Genomic DNA, 13,310 nt, shown 5'->3' on the forward strand with positions numbered 1-13,310 from the left:
ATTCATAACATTAGACTTAAATAGAATACGAACATTTAGAATTCTGTATGTTTACCAGCATTTAAGCAAAACATAACGTTGACGAATCGAGCTTTATTCTAAAATAAATTTAATTGGTTTTGCCCCTTGAAAGTGGTAGTATGTGTAAAATATAATGTAAATGATTAAAACGCAATATGCACGGATAGATTGGCACTACCCTGTTTTTTGCAAGCCTTAGATCCAAGCACGCCACACTAAAGCACGTCACAGGACATCTCTGCCAATGGTCTATCATTGCACTAACCTCGTATAATAATTAAACCGCATATAACACGTATACACACAAGACTGTTGGGAATCCCGGGAATCGTCGCTCTTATTTTTTTTATATAAAATAAAAAAAATAGACGAAAGACCGAGCAAGGCGACGTCCATTTATTAACGAAACTTGTCAATGAATGTACATTATACACGTACTCTGTTACAACTAGCTCGCTTGCCAAGCTAACATCATGAAACGAATATTCGTGCGATGAAAATTACAACTGGCTTTCCTGCATCACAAGATTCCGTCCTCTGCTTTCGCAAAAAAATAGATTCGTAGGATGCAAGTAATTGAATGCGTTGAGGGTTAATTCGTGTGATTCCCTATTCCCCGGTGGCCTCACGAGTGTATAATACTGCTTTTTTCCCCTAGTATGGAGTTGATATGCCGAGATAGGTCTCTGGAGACACTGGCAGGGAGAGAGAGAGAGAGAGTGAGAGCGAGAGCGAGAGTGAGACTGAGACTGAGGTAAAGAAAAATCTCATGAGATGTTCTATTACTCGAGACATTTTATCATACAGTTCTTATCGGCGGTGCAATCGCGCCAGATACATTTCATATTGCAAGATTACACCGTAAGAATAGTTCATTATGTGTCCTCCGAGTTTCCCGTATAGAGAGAGAAAAAAACTATCTCCCGTCACTTACATTCGTCGGCCTTTGCCGGGTTGTCTTTAAGAGCAATTCAACACGTTTTTTGCTGTGAATTCTTAGGTGGATATTTCGCCTTAAGGCAAAAGTGGAGAACAAGAGTGAAACGTTTCTCCACTGGAAGTCAGCAGCGCATCTGGGGTTCGAACCTCGGGCGGTATACTTTTACACAGAAGACGACACATACAATGTCTCCCGTCGCCATCACCGCTGTTGATCTGTTGTTTCGTTTCTCAGCTCCAGTTTTCTATTTTCCCCACGGCGAACTTTCACACCGTTGTCATCGCCTTAATTTGCGTTCATCCCATTTTACTTCTCTCTCTTTCTCTCCACTCTTGTCATCATCATCATCATCATTATCATCATCAGCACCACCATACCACTGCCAGTCTCATTTGGTTGCGAAACAATAACACACGAGATATTTGCATTGTTTACCAATCGATTTAGGCGGCCTACATTGATGTAATGATTTTTTTGTGAAAAAAAAATAAAATAAATAAAACACACACAATAATTTGTATACGTTTCCGACACTAATATTGAAATGGATTCCAACTAAATCCACGAGAGGCAATAATTACAATAATAAAGATAATGATAATACTCAACCGTCTTCAAAACAACACGTGAATGTGGGCAAAACCTGTACAGCAACCTATGTCTTGCACCATCGTATAGTACCAACCCTTCACACAAGCTGTACTTGATCAGAGTATGATGACGCAGCGTCAAATGAAAAGTCTACAAGAAGAGAGCCCTGGTAGTAATTTAATCAGATTCACGTTCACTCTCTCACTCCTCGAACCTCGCTTGACAATATTAAGTGTTCTTTCCGATTCTGACCTTATAAGGTGATACTATTCATGTTTTCTCATTCCCGTCTTATGCGATTTCCAGAACAAAAGAAGGACCAACAACCAATAAGTTTTTTTTATCGTATAACAACGACGAACTCATTTACACAACATTTTTATTTCCCTCAGGGGAAGGAGGGGGATTGCTGACACCAGATTTTGCGTCTGTGGGATAAGAGCGGACAACTGGAACTTGAAAGTCTGACGTTTCGTTGATGACCCGCATTCTTGAAGTAATACCTAGACTAGTTCGCCGCATAATATGAGAAATGGGACGGGACATTTTGTGGACGCAGCGAAGTTCTTCAAAAGTTGTTTACGGCAGTATGCGACCAATGTAATATTGACCCCGAGTCATAGAATTGGGAGTGCTCTTTTTTTCCGGAGTTTGACCAAACGATAAAAATTAGCCGCGTGCCTAATTGGGGAACGAAGATTGTATTGTTGTTGTGTTCTCGTCTCCTGTCGATCATTCTGAGTTGTATTCTGTGGAGTTCTTTGTGCACAATCCATCCCTTGTCGTTAGTTTGTCATGTCTGTCTTTTCTCAAGGCGCTGTCGCCCTGATCCGCTTACGCCCAGCGTAGTTGTGCTTCGCAACTCAACCGTGCCTTCTAAAGCGTCTTTAAGAAGGCTTTGTTGGTCCTCTACTGTAATACAGGGATAACCGCACCACTTCCAAACCAATCAATGTCTGTCAACTCAATTTCTCTTCCCTAAAGATGAAAACCAAATCGAAAAGAAGAAGAAGAAAAAATAGAAATTATAATAAATTTACATCCTTGAAAAGTTAGGCCTACATGTCTACACTGGTCCCATTTTGTTCTTGCTAATTCCCCATGGTTCCGATCGTCTCAATACGAATTCGAGCAATGCCAACTTCCTCTGTAATATACCTTAGTAGGAGCGATAATAAGAGATCACAACACACCTTAGGTCCCCCGAGACTTTCTCTTATTTCTTTCACACAGTTCCACTGCAGAACCACGGTCTGGAAGAGACAAATCCACACTTTGGTGGAACCATGATGAAACTATAATAACTTCTCAAAACCTGCGTGCTTGTTCTTGTATACTTCCCGTCACCTGATGCCTACTGAATCGATAGTTCATGTGTACACAGAAATGGACGCTAAATGCAAAGTGTCCTAATTGTGTTATCGCCTCGGCTAAGAAGTTTGAAACTCAATTTTAAAACTTTATTTCTAGACATTTATTGGAATAAGTAGCGACCATCGTGGATATGGAAAGAGTCGCCAGAGAAAGGGCGACAACAACAACAACAACAACCAGTATCTATATACAATTCGATCACGTGACTTTGAAGAAATATTATACCTCTGATTATTAGGTTATTTGTTTAGAACAAAACAAAGTTGGAGTTTATGGGTCAATGTGTGTGACCAATAAAAAATGCGGATATGTCCCCCCCCCCCCCGTTTAGTCTTACCTGTGTTATGCAAGTAGTAGCAATAGTCTTCTTACACGCACCCTTCAAGTTGTAAGTGGAGTCGCAAAGGCAGAGGTATAGGATGTACCGGTCGATATCAGACCAGTTAGCTGGCCACGCATGTCTTTATCCGGGCCAAGATATTTTAGTGTATACGTATCTGTGTGTGTTGGGTGGGTGGTATTCGTGGTCGATATACTTTATACCCTTAAACTAAAAAGTTTTCCATCGTTTCCAAAGCTATAATTTGAGTCACGCTTCACATGCCGAGTTGGGAGTGTTCCAAAACGAAATGGGAAAGGGCCTGTTCATGGCATCTGATTTGGTCGGTGACAAATCAGAAAACACCTGGATACTCGACTCTCCGTACCAAAATCGGAAGTGCCTAGAAAACGAAGTATCACGTTATAGACCGGGAAGCGATCAATTACAATACGGCCCAAACTCTGGCTGCTCTTAGCAGCTGTATGCGAAACCGGTCTCAACTGTGTGTGTGTGTGTGTGTGTGTGTGTGTCGCGTTGCGTTCTTCTCAATGTAAAACAGTACTTCGTGCAGTTTTCAACATATGGTCTGTCGAGATATCAAAGACCGTCCCGACCGCCAGTATGAATTGAACATTCTAATGTTTTACCGGGTTGGTGCCGTTCTATAGGCAACGTCGAGTAGATGGCATCCTGCCCGGAATATACATTCCCATTCGAGTCCATGATAAAACATAAACCTTATATTACTCCCTTTTTTTGAATATGTACACCATGTATTTGTGATACATGTACTGAAATAGATAGATATTATTTTTATTTAGTCAAATGGTATTCTCGTTATTAGTGGTTAAGGCGACACTTTAACAAAAAATCAGATGTCTTCAGGATATAATATTCAAATATTGACCAAATATTATGTTCGGAAACAACAAATTGGACTACCCTATACAAACCCGCGTTTAGAATACAGTCGAAATTAATCAAGTAAAAACATGTATTTAATTTTAATTCCACTAGGAGATTCAATTCCTTTTTTTTTCTCTTTCGCGATAATATTTTTGCTTCAATCAGATATGCTGGGTATATTCGTTTTGCCTTAGTTGCTGGTATTATAATTGGTAAAGGGCGATGGCAGCGTGTGAATATCTCTTGTCGACCCCCTACCTACCTTTGTCGAAAGATTGGCCGCATTAGTACTATCTCGGTATGAGAGCGACTATTTACACTTCATTAGCTATCTGGCCGGGGTAACCGAAATGTGAAACTCCGTTTTGCCGAGAATACAAGCTTCAATATTATGTCAATGTTGATCGTTACGTCTTTCTTCTACCGCCGCAAGGGACCCGACTATATATATATATATTTTAAAAACATAGAGACGAATATTCAAGTAGTAAATAGGCGACGAAAAAAAAAAACACTCAATAAAATATTGCCATGCAGTGGTTTAGTTGTGGTCCGCTTTTAACAAAAAAATAATCGTATGTGTATTTTCCCAATATATTGTAAAGAAAACGTTTGATCGTTGCCCACCGAACCAGAAAATCGACGTGCATCTCTACCCCCGTTTTGATGAGTCCGCTGAAAATAAAAAAAAAAAATTGGTGCATAACCTCATTACCGTTCGACGAGCGACGCGCAAGTAACCTTCCTGAAAATTATGGTGCGCAATATATACGGTGTGTAGTTTGGTGCGGTCGTTTTACGTTACCGTATAAGTATCGCTCTATTCCGATTAGAATTGAACTGTGACAAAGCTTTCAATGCCAAAATTTATTTTGAATGATTTTTTACAATTTGTTCGTTTATTCAAGACATGTCGCGGTCTTTCACAGAGAAACACTCTAAGAGACGCGCTTTGTTTCCGTGGCTACTGTGTGCCAATGTATATATAAATATCTGTGTATTTCGTGTAGACGGGTTGGAAAAGATGGTGTTTTGACACCGGAGTTATTGGCAAGTGTGTTATGTAACGAGACCGTTTCACAGCCAGCAAGTCATAGAGTGTTAACTTCGATTACTTTCTCCTCAATCTTAATTTTCAATGATAGAAGAATTCTCACGCAGGCAATTTTATTTAAAGCAGTCACTTGACTCGCGCCGTGTATACATTAAGCATTCAAATATATTCGAGACTATACAATTAAAAAACACACATAATATAAATATATATATATATATCCAATATTGTAACTACTACTGATGTGGTCAAAATATTCTTCGTGGCTGTCATGATCCAAGTGGGTTGTATATGCCACAATTAATTTGAATTTTCAACGCACGATCGCACATGCGATATTAACACGGTGAAGCAAGGTCTGATTTGAAACTAGCCTTTTTTGTAAAGTTTACATAAATTTAAAGTTTGCCAGGGCTCCAGTCTATTTGTGATAATTGCAATTAAGAAAAAGTGTTGTTATTTTGTGAACTTAGTTTTGGAACAAAGGATGTAATGAAATTATCCACACTTCAAATTGGTAACTAAAGTTGGTTGCGTTGTTATGTTTGCTTCAATTAGACAGAATTGACCTGGCGTCCATATATGTGTTGTCGGATCAGCGCCAATTAAACTTGCACGCAAGCGTTGGCCACGAATAAGCAGATAACGTACTCGACGGATCTATATATATACTATATATATATAATGAAATATTTTACTACTCCGAACATTTTCTTCCAAGTCAGTTAAAATCCATCTAATACAGAAATTAAATTGTACGTATTGGTCCCTAGAGGATAGTCTCAATACCACTATCGTTTGAGACCCCTAGCTCAAGAATTACTAGGCTGATAATAACAAATAATGAGAAATTAAAATTTATTTTCGGACCTATTTCGATAAGGCGCAACATTAATGGTACAAGAGACGGATACTGGATTTAGAACAAGAAAAGATAAAGTGTCTTGAATGGAGATGTGGGTATCAATGAGGTCTCAGGAGGTGAAGGTGTTAGAATTGACTAATGATCTCCTATGTAAGGACGCTTTAATGGCGACAGATTCTTGGTCTTCAACTATTCGTCTGTTGTAATCTCTAAGAAGATGGGGGGGGGGGTTACCTCAGCATGAAATCGTGTATGAACTTCCTTTACATTTTCGGTCAACCTCGTCTTGGTAATATATTGCTTTCAGTAATATTTTTTAAAAAAAATCAGCGGTATACTAGTTATAAAGAAAAACATAAATTTTGAATAGTTTACTTATATGGCGGAAGTCCGATGCTTAAATTAACGTGTAGGAATACAGTCAAAAGTCCATGATTTTGAACGGCGAAGGCGAATGGGTCGATGAATAGAAATAAAATTAATGAGACTATGTCAACAAAACAAAACGAAACAAACAAAAAATACACCATAGTGTAAACGCATGTTATTCTCCCAGGATTTATGATCGTATTTACTGGACTTATGAATGAGACGGATGGTTATTTGAATACTCGTCTTTCGGGCTCGGATTCGTAGACTACATTAAAACAAATCCACGACACAGAAAGTACAGTATATGACGCGGCAATTTAAAACCAAACGATATAATGTTATTGGACTGATATACCTCTAATGAATCTTAAAATTCCAAATTTTATGAATATCAACGAAAAATAGAACGTTTTTTTTTTCTTCTCGTGCATCAAGTGAAATTGCTCCTATAACAGAACGTCAGGTAATGAACATGTGATGCAACAGATACTAATTATGATATCGTTAATAGTGTAATTACGTCGATTCCTAGTTAATGATATGGCTGCCCCAAGCTATCTGTTCACAATTGTCTGCCTTCTATTTGACTTTGTCTATTTCGGTGGTGTTTTGGCTAACTTCAGCATAAACACCTCATCACATGTTTGCTATGATAGTTGCGTTGTTTCAGTCTCCATTGCAGATTTACTCTATTATTTCGCAATCTTTATAAGTTAAGTTTGGTGGTGGATGTCAATGATGAGTGTTTTAGTTTGGCCGATGGGTGTATTGAGGCGCACAGGTAGGTCGTATTATATGGACATCTACCTGGTTAAGAGATCCCCTTTACCTGGTACTTGACATGATGACAGACGGCAGACCGCCCAGTTTGCGGGCAGTGCTCATGTGAAACTGTGAGTGGGGTCATCCGATAGCCGGAAAGTGGCCTGATCACAGAGGTCTCCTGGGCGAGTCCTTCAGGTTGCATTCACTCTCGCCTATACCTAACTGGCATATCATTGAAACGAAAGTAGTGTTTGTTCAGTACATTGCAATGTGCGTGTTTGAGGTCTGTCTCCCGGGCTGTCATTTAAAAGCGAGTTTGAAGTGAATCTGGCCCGATTGAATTACATCTAGACATACAGTATTCCCCCCCAGCCACCAACCTGAGTAAACCGGAGCCTAAACCTTGCGTGTCGAGCCGAGGTAGTGTTTATTTCTACCTTTACCTGGCCGAGTGACTTCAAAGTAAATCCCCCGTTATTTTGACAGTATTGCAAACTTTGATGAAACACACTCACACACGCGGTCCAAATTAATACCGTCGTGCCGATATGAATCACCTGAGCTGCTGGTCTTACCCACCGGACCGAGATAATTATGTTCATGATACCTCGCAGCATGCCTTGTGGGGGTTATTACGGTCGTGATCTTGACACGCTGTTGCTGCGACAAATGGAGTGTGCAGCCGTTACACACGCAAGTTGTCGTCCCTTGCCAGCTACTACCCAGCTGCCGCCCTTAACACGCCACACATGATATTGGGGTTGTGGGAAGCAAGTCGATTTTAAGTGCGAGTAAATATAGTATTTTGCACTTAAGTTTGCCTATAGGTCGGATCTGCGTGTTGTGTCCACCAAAATACGGGTCCTTGAGCACATATGCTTCGAGGTAAACTGCCACGAAGTTGGAACAGGAAGACAGCCCAGTCATGTCCTTTACTCGGCCACGACAGCTACTGAAGGGCCAGTCTGTTTACACGGTTCCTCGTTATATACTCGATGTGTATTGTTCGCCAGTTTATTTTTGTGATACCCTTACAAAAGCAAGAAAGACTTTTCGTGAAAAATAATAAAGACTGGCTCAGTTAGCATTTCTTTGTGGTGTCCCCCTTTTTGGTATCAATTTACCGTAGAAGTTCATTCCAATTATTGCTGTTACAGTTCCGTTAACTATTGTAGGCTGGATGCTAAACACAGAAAACGGCTTTAGAAAACGAGCACATTCAGAGGCCTGGTCCCCCCTCCTCTTACCTAGTTTTCGGACGTCGTTGTTTGTCCAGTTGTAAACAGTACAATGTAAACACGATCTTGAACAGTATTATATCCCTCTCAAATAAAATAATTTATCCCCAATAGAACAGATCGGATTAATGCTATCATATAGATTGGTTCATGTATGTTATTTTATTTTTGAAAATAAAACTGTAAAAATAAATGCTTATAATGTATTCCATTTTTTTTAAATATGTTAATCCTGAGTCAAAAATAAAATGAAAACATAATTATACAGATATACATATATATATATATATAAACATAATGTCATCAGATAACCCGTGCAGAAATGGGCTTCGAGTCGCATCGTTTTAGAGATTGTGTAAAATTTCTCTTTTTTTTTCATCACCCAATCCTACCCCGGCGATCACGTTCAGTACTCTACACACGTATTTGGCACATGCGTTCGAGCGGTTTACGGAGAAGTGGGAGAGAAAGCGAGAACAAAAATTCCGTATTATTTTGACACGATTTTCTGGACCAGAAAATTTCCAACAGCTTTGCTAAATTTCTTGTTGCCAGCTCTACCGTAAAGATTTAATAAACAGATAATGAATTTTAATAATTTGCCCCGTACTAGGAAGGAGCACCGTCTCTCTGTATGTGTATATGCCGCGTTGATGATGATCATGATCATCGTAGTCTTCGCGTCGGGGAATTGTCGCTTCGCACGAGAACATCGCTGCGTGGCGAAGCGCCCTTGGGGAACTACACATACACTGTGGAAATTGAACGTCTAACGAAGCGTGGTAACAGCATTGTCTTAAGTGCTTTTCTATTTCCCATACATTCACTCTTTTAAAATATTAAACAGGAAAGTCAGAGATATACCGTGGAGCCGAGTGATACCACGTTTATACTACTAGTATAGGGGATGTATCGGAAAGCGAAAACAATGCTCTGAGCGCTAATACACGGATTTTGGTTGACAGTGCTGATGTACACGACTCGGCGATGCATCAATGAGCTCGCAGAGTTTAATCAATAGAGCCATGTAGTAGAAACTTAAGTCAGCAAATCCTCTAGGCTATACTACGAGTTTAATTTTAAATTGGACCTAATTCTGCAATGGATTGTCTTTAAGCGTCTCTTATCATGTCCGACAGTGCATTAACTGTGTATAATCGTCACGTGTACTCACTACTACTACACTTGTAACCATCCATCAGTTGTTACGTATCCGCCATCTTTTTTTCTTCTGTATTTTCTATTTCCATTTCTGTGTTGCCTCTCTTTTGATTTATTTTATGCACAAGTTTACCTGTAGAATATTTTTTTAGTATACATATTATCAAGAGCCAAAACATCAACAACAACTGAACGTCTTATTTCCTAAGCACGTTATATGGGTATCCGAACAAAAAAACACAACAACAACAAAGCAATCATAATAGCGACGCCGACGGTTATATAGCATCAAACTGGTAACATACAACGTATTATTAATTTACCCATACTGTGCAATTATAACATAACACTTAAAAATTAAGTTTTATCTCTAGTACACTTTTGCAGTACTACATCTATATCTGCACTCATTACACGGAATATAGATGTAGAATTGCGGACATTTATTGGGTTTGTTGGAGATAGGACATGCCGTTCGCGGTAATAATAACCTCTTCGTTAAAGCTCGATGGGATTTGATATTTTGCTGGTAGTCATTTATAAAAAAATAAATAATGATGCTCTTTTTTGATGGTGTGCTGATTAACTAAAACAACCGTCAGTGTGTAAGATGTGGATACTGTCAAGGTGTCCTCCTATCTCCCCGCATGTTCTTAGCGTTCAGTTTGTTTCAAGACGCCCTAATAACCACTTCACTTGGTCAAATGTAAATCGGTCCTGGGAAGAGAAGAGCTTCCTTTCTTGAAACGATATAATAGAGAAACAACTCTCCGCAAATTTCATTTAGAATCGCCCAAGTTGCATGTACAGTTCAACCGCCTGACACTGGCCATCTAACTGTGTCACCGTGAAATTGATGACATGTTCCATCTTTTATTACAGTATTAATATTTGTATGGATATCTTGTCGGCGGTGCGTAATGAACGCTCGCATGGGAGTTGAAGCCAGTATCCGTGCTGAACCCACAGAGTGTAAACGAGTTGGCCCTTGATTACGGTTGCGGTATCATTGGCTTAAATGCGCTCACTTCGCATCGCCTACTACACGAATTCATCACATACTTCACTGGATCGCATCCCGTTTTTGTTCTCTCTCTTTCTCTGATGCCATCTTGGCGCGGAATTTTAGTTATGTTTTCTCCCTGATGTCGCTTGTCTAAAATGAACAGTTCTCCAAACATTTGAGTTCTTGTAAGAATTCCCCGCGCGCGACTAAAACACGAGAAAAACACATCAGCATAAGTGGGTTCCTTGCATTCGAAATTAATCGCCTGCCATTGAATATTTATGACTAAGTAACTGGTCGCTTGTTTCGAAAAATTCCTGATTGACAAGTGTACATGCATGATGGGGGCTATCTCGTCAGTGTTGATATCCAGTTGTTCGACACAGTTGCACAAAGTTTTGTAAACCAAAAATAAAATCGTTGCTATTAAAAAATAAAGTTAAGGCAAGTAACTTTAAGTTGCTTTCAAACTGGACCCCAACCTCAACCCCATGCGCGCATAAGTATCTCTCCTGTTCGATTTTGTATTAGTCGTATTATCCACGTGGGTATTTGGGTGCAAAGTCATTGTACTCTGTTCTCTCAGTCAGTCACCGCATCCGTCTCATTCCACTTCGTTGTGTTCTCGGGACTTGTTACGGGCACAATTTTTTTCAATAAGTGTCAAAATATCTAGCATCTATAGTTTTTCTCTTTGGTTGCATCTTTTCATCGGTGTCAGCTATCCACATCGTCGCCCGTGCTCGGCTGTGCATGAACGCGTGTTAATCGAACTGCGATCCTACAATCACGACCAAATCAGATGATGACGACTACACACAGCTTGCCTAAATATGTCCATCGTGGCAAAAAGATGGAACAAGCAAACTAAAAATATCTTTTTCTAGATTTTGTACTAATTGGTGAATATAATTAAAATGAATGAATTGAGTTGGTTGGTCCGTTTTACGCCCAGTTTTCCACTAGGAAGTCCCCGTACCTCGTTTCCATGTCTTGCAGAATGGAGACCGCCGAGTGTTTAAAGTTCGAATGAGTGATTCAATGGACAATTTCCTCCCTATTCGTTACAGGCAGTTTCAAAAACCTGACAAATTTGCCTTTAGAAATCTCCTTGTTAAGTTGAGTCAGTGTGAAATGCCTGCTTTTTATTCCCCAATCGTTTTAGGGCTTTGTTGCTACCTCTCGTGACTGAACACAGACACACCGCACTCTTGTTGTTTTTTTCTATTTGTTTGTTGAGATTGGTTTCTTTCCTCCGATGTTTTTGCAACATAAACCACCTTTGTCAGTTTCACCATAGACCTAATTTACATGAAAGCCGATGTTTGTGTAGGCAGACCTTAGCCTCTTTGTTGGAACAATGGCTGGGCCGCTGCAAAACCAACTATCATCTACGTTTGTGGAGTTTTTTCTATAGTACCAATGTTGCAATATTTTCTTTACATTAAACTCGAGGCGAGTCTTGTTAAAATTAGCATGTGAAACTCTTTGATAGCGCGGCAAACGTCGGACTTGTACTCTTTTCTTTTAAGCCCCGCTTGTAACGTCATCACCAATTTCTCATATTTGCATACTATATACATGATCACAATCTTCGTCGCATGCAAAATAAAAAAAAAAAACTTAGTTTATTTTCTAATTCTCAATGTAAATAGACGTCGCCAAATTGTTTAATTCATTTTTCTAACTTTTAATTTCAAATAACAAAGTACTGACAATTATTTTCAGTTTTATAACATTATAGAAAAGTACTCTGTTCCGTCACGGTTTCGTCCATTCCAGAACAACTTCACTGATAACATTAAAGTACTACTAAAACGTTTAAAACAGACCCTAACATATGTTGTTCGGAATATGTTGTAAATTTAAGGTCCTGACTCGAGAGATTCGGTCGCTCTCGAGCTTTGGCCCGATTTTAATATCTGGCTGTCAATTTACACTGATGGCGCACATATGCTCAACGGGGATTTCACGATAAAAACGGGGTGTTATAAACAATCCTTATTTGGGGTATCTAATCGGGTGCGATTTTAATTCCCTCGTGTGACAGGGGGATAAAACAAGGATAAAATACATCTGATATTTCAAGGCAGTTAATGTTAGAAATTGACAAAATGGCTCATTTTGGGGGATAATTGTTCAAAAATATAAATAATTATATCAGTGTGGCTTCATTTAGATGAAAAATAAAAAAAAACGAACGTAATTATCGGTGCGTAAAAAAATAACGGTATCAGATGTGTTGAACTGCTCATTGGCAGTCGGTGGTGAGAGATGCGAGTGAAACTGACTCGGTCACGTATTTTGAATTCCCGCAGAAAACACATAAATAAATACGAATACGCTGGATTACACATATTCGCTTAAAAACTGGACGATCTCTATCTGGACACTGGAACCAGTGACCTGATAAATGTGATTGTAGTTTAGTGCCGCGTTTTGCAAGCGAAAAAAAATGGTGTACTAGTGTAAAACGAAAAAAAAATCGTGATGGGTTGATGTGACAGTCTGTCATGTGGAGCTTGACATGGACGACTGCTTGTCATATTATCTGTTTGAATGGCAGCGCACGGCATCGATGGTGATTCTCACCGCTGATTGGCTGGTTTGTCTGAAAAGGCCATGTGCATCTCTGAGCGTTCATGTTTTGATTCGTACCATCATCACCGCACTGTATTTCCCGGGCCTTAACTAC

General features: G+C 39.4%; 1 long non-coding RNA gene across 2 annotated transcripts; it reads right to left on the reverse strand.

Moving 5' to 3' along the window:
* Nucleotides 1-402: 402 nt before the first annotated feature.
* Nucleotides 403-3,449, reverse strand: LOC144350622 (uncharacterized). Of its 2 annotated transcripts, XR_014929624.1 has the most exons (3): nucleotides 3,264-3,449; nucleotides 2,746-2,825; nucleotides 403-2,530 (listed from the first exon to the last, which is right to left on the reverse strand). It is a non-coding gene; the product is annotated as an uncharacterized LOC144350622 (long non-coding RNA). The 2 variants fall into 2 exon arrangements; XR_014929623.1 differs by lacking the exon at nucleotides 3,264-3,449 and having other exon boundaries at nucleotides 2,746-2,967.
* Between the last annotated feature and the right edge of the window lie 9,861 nt (nucleotides 3,450-13,310).

The sequence above is a fragment of the Saccoglossus kowalevskii genome, chromosome 1, assembly GCF_978046115.1.
Source record: "Saccoglossus kowalevskii chromosome 1, keSacKowa6.1, whole genome shotgun sequence".
Taxonomy (NCBI): Eukaryota; Metazoa; Hemichordata; class Enteropneusta; family Harrimaniidae; genus Saccoglossus; species Saccoglossus kowalevskii.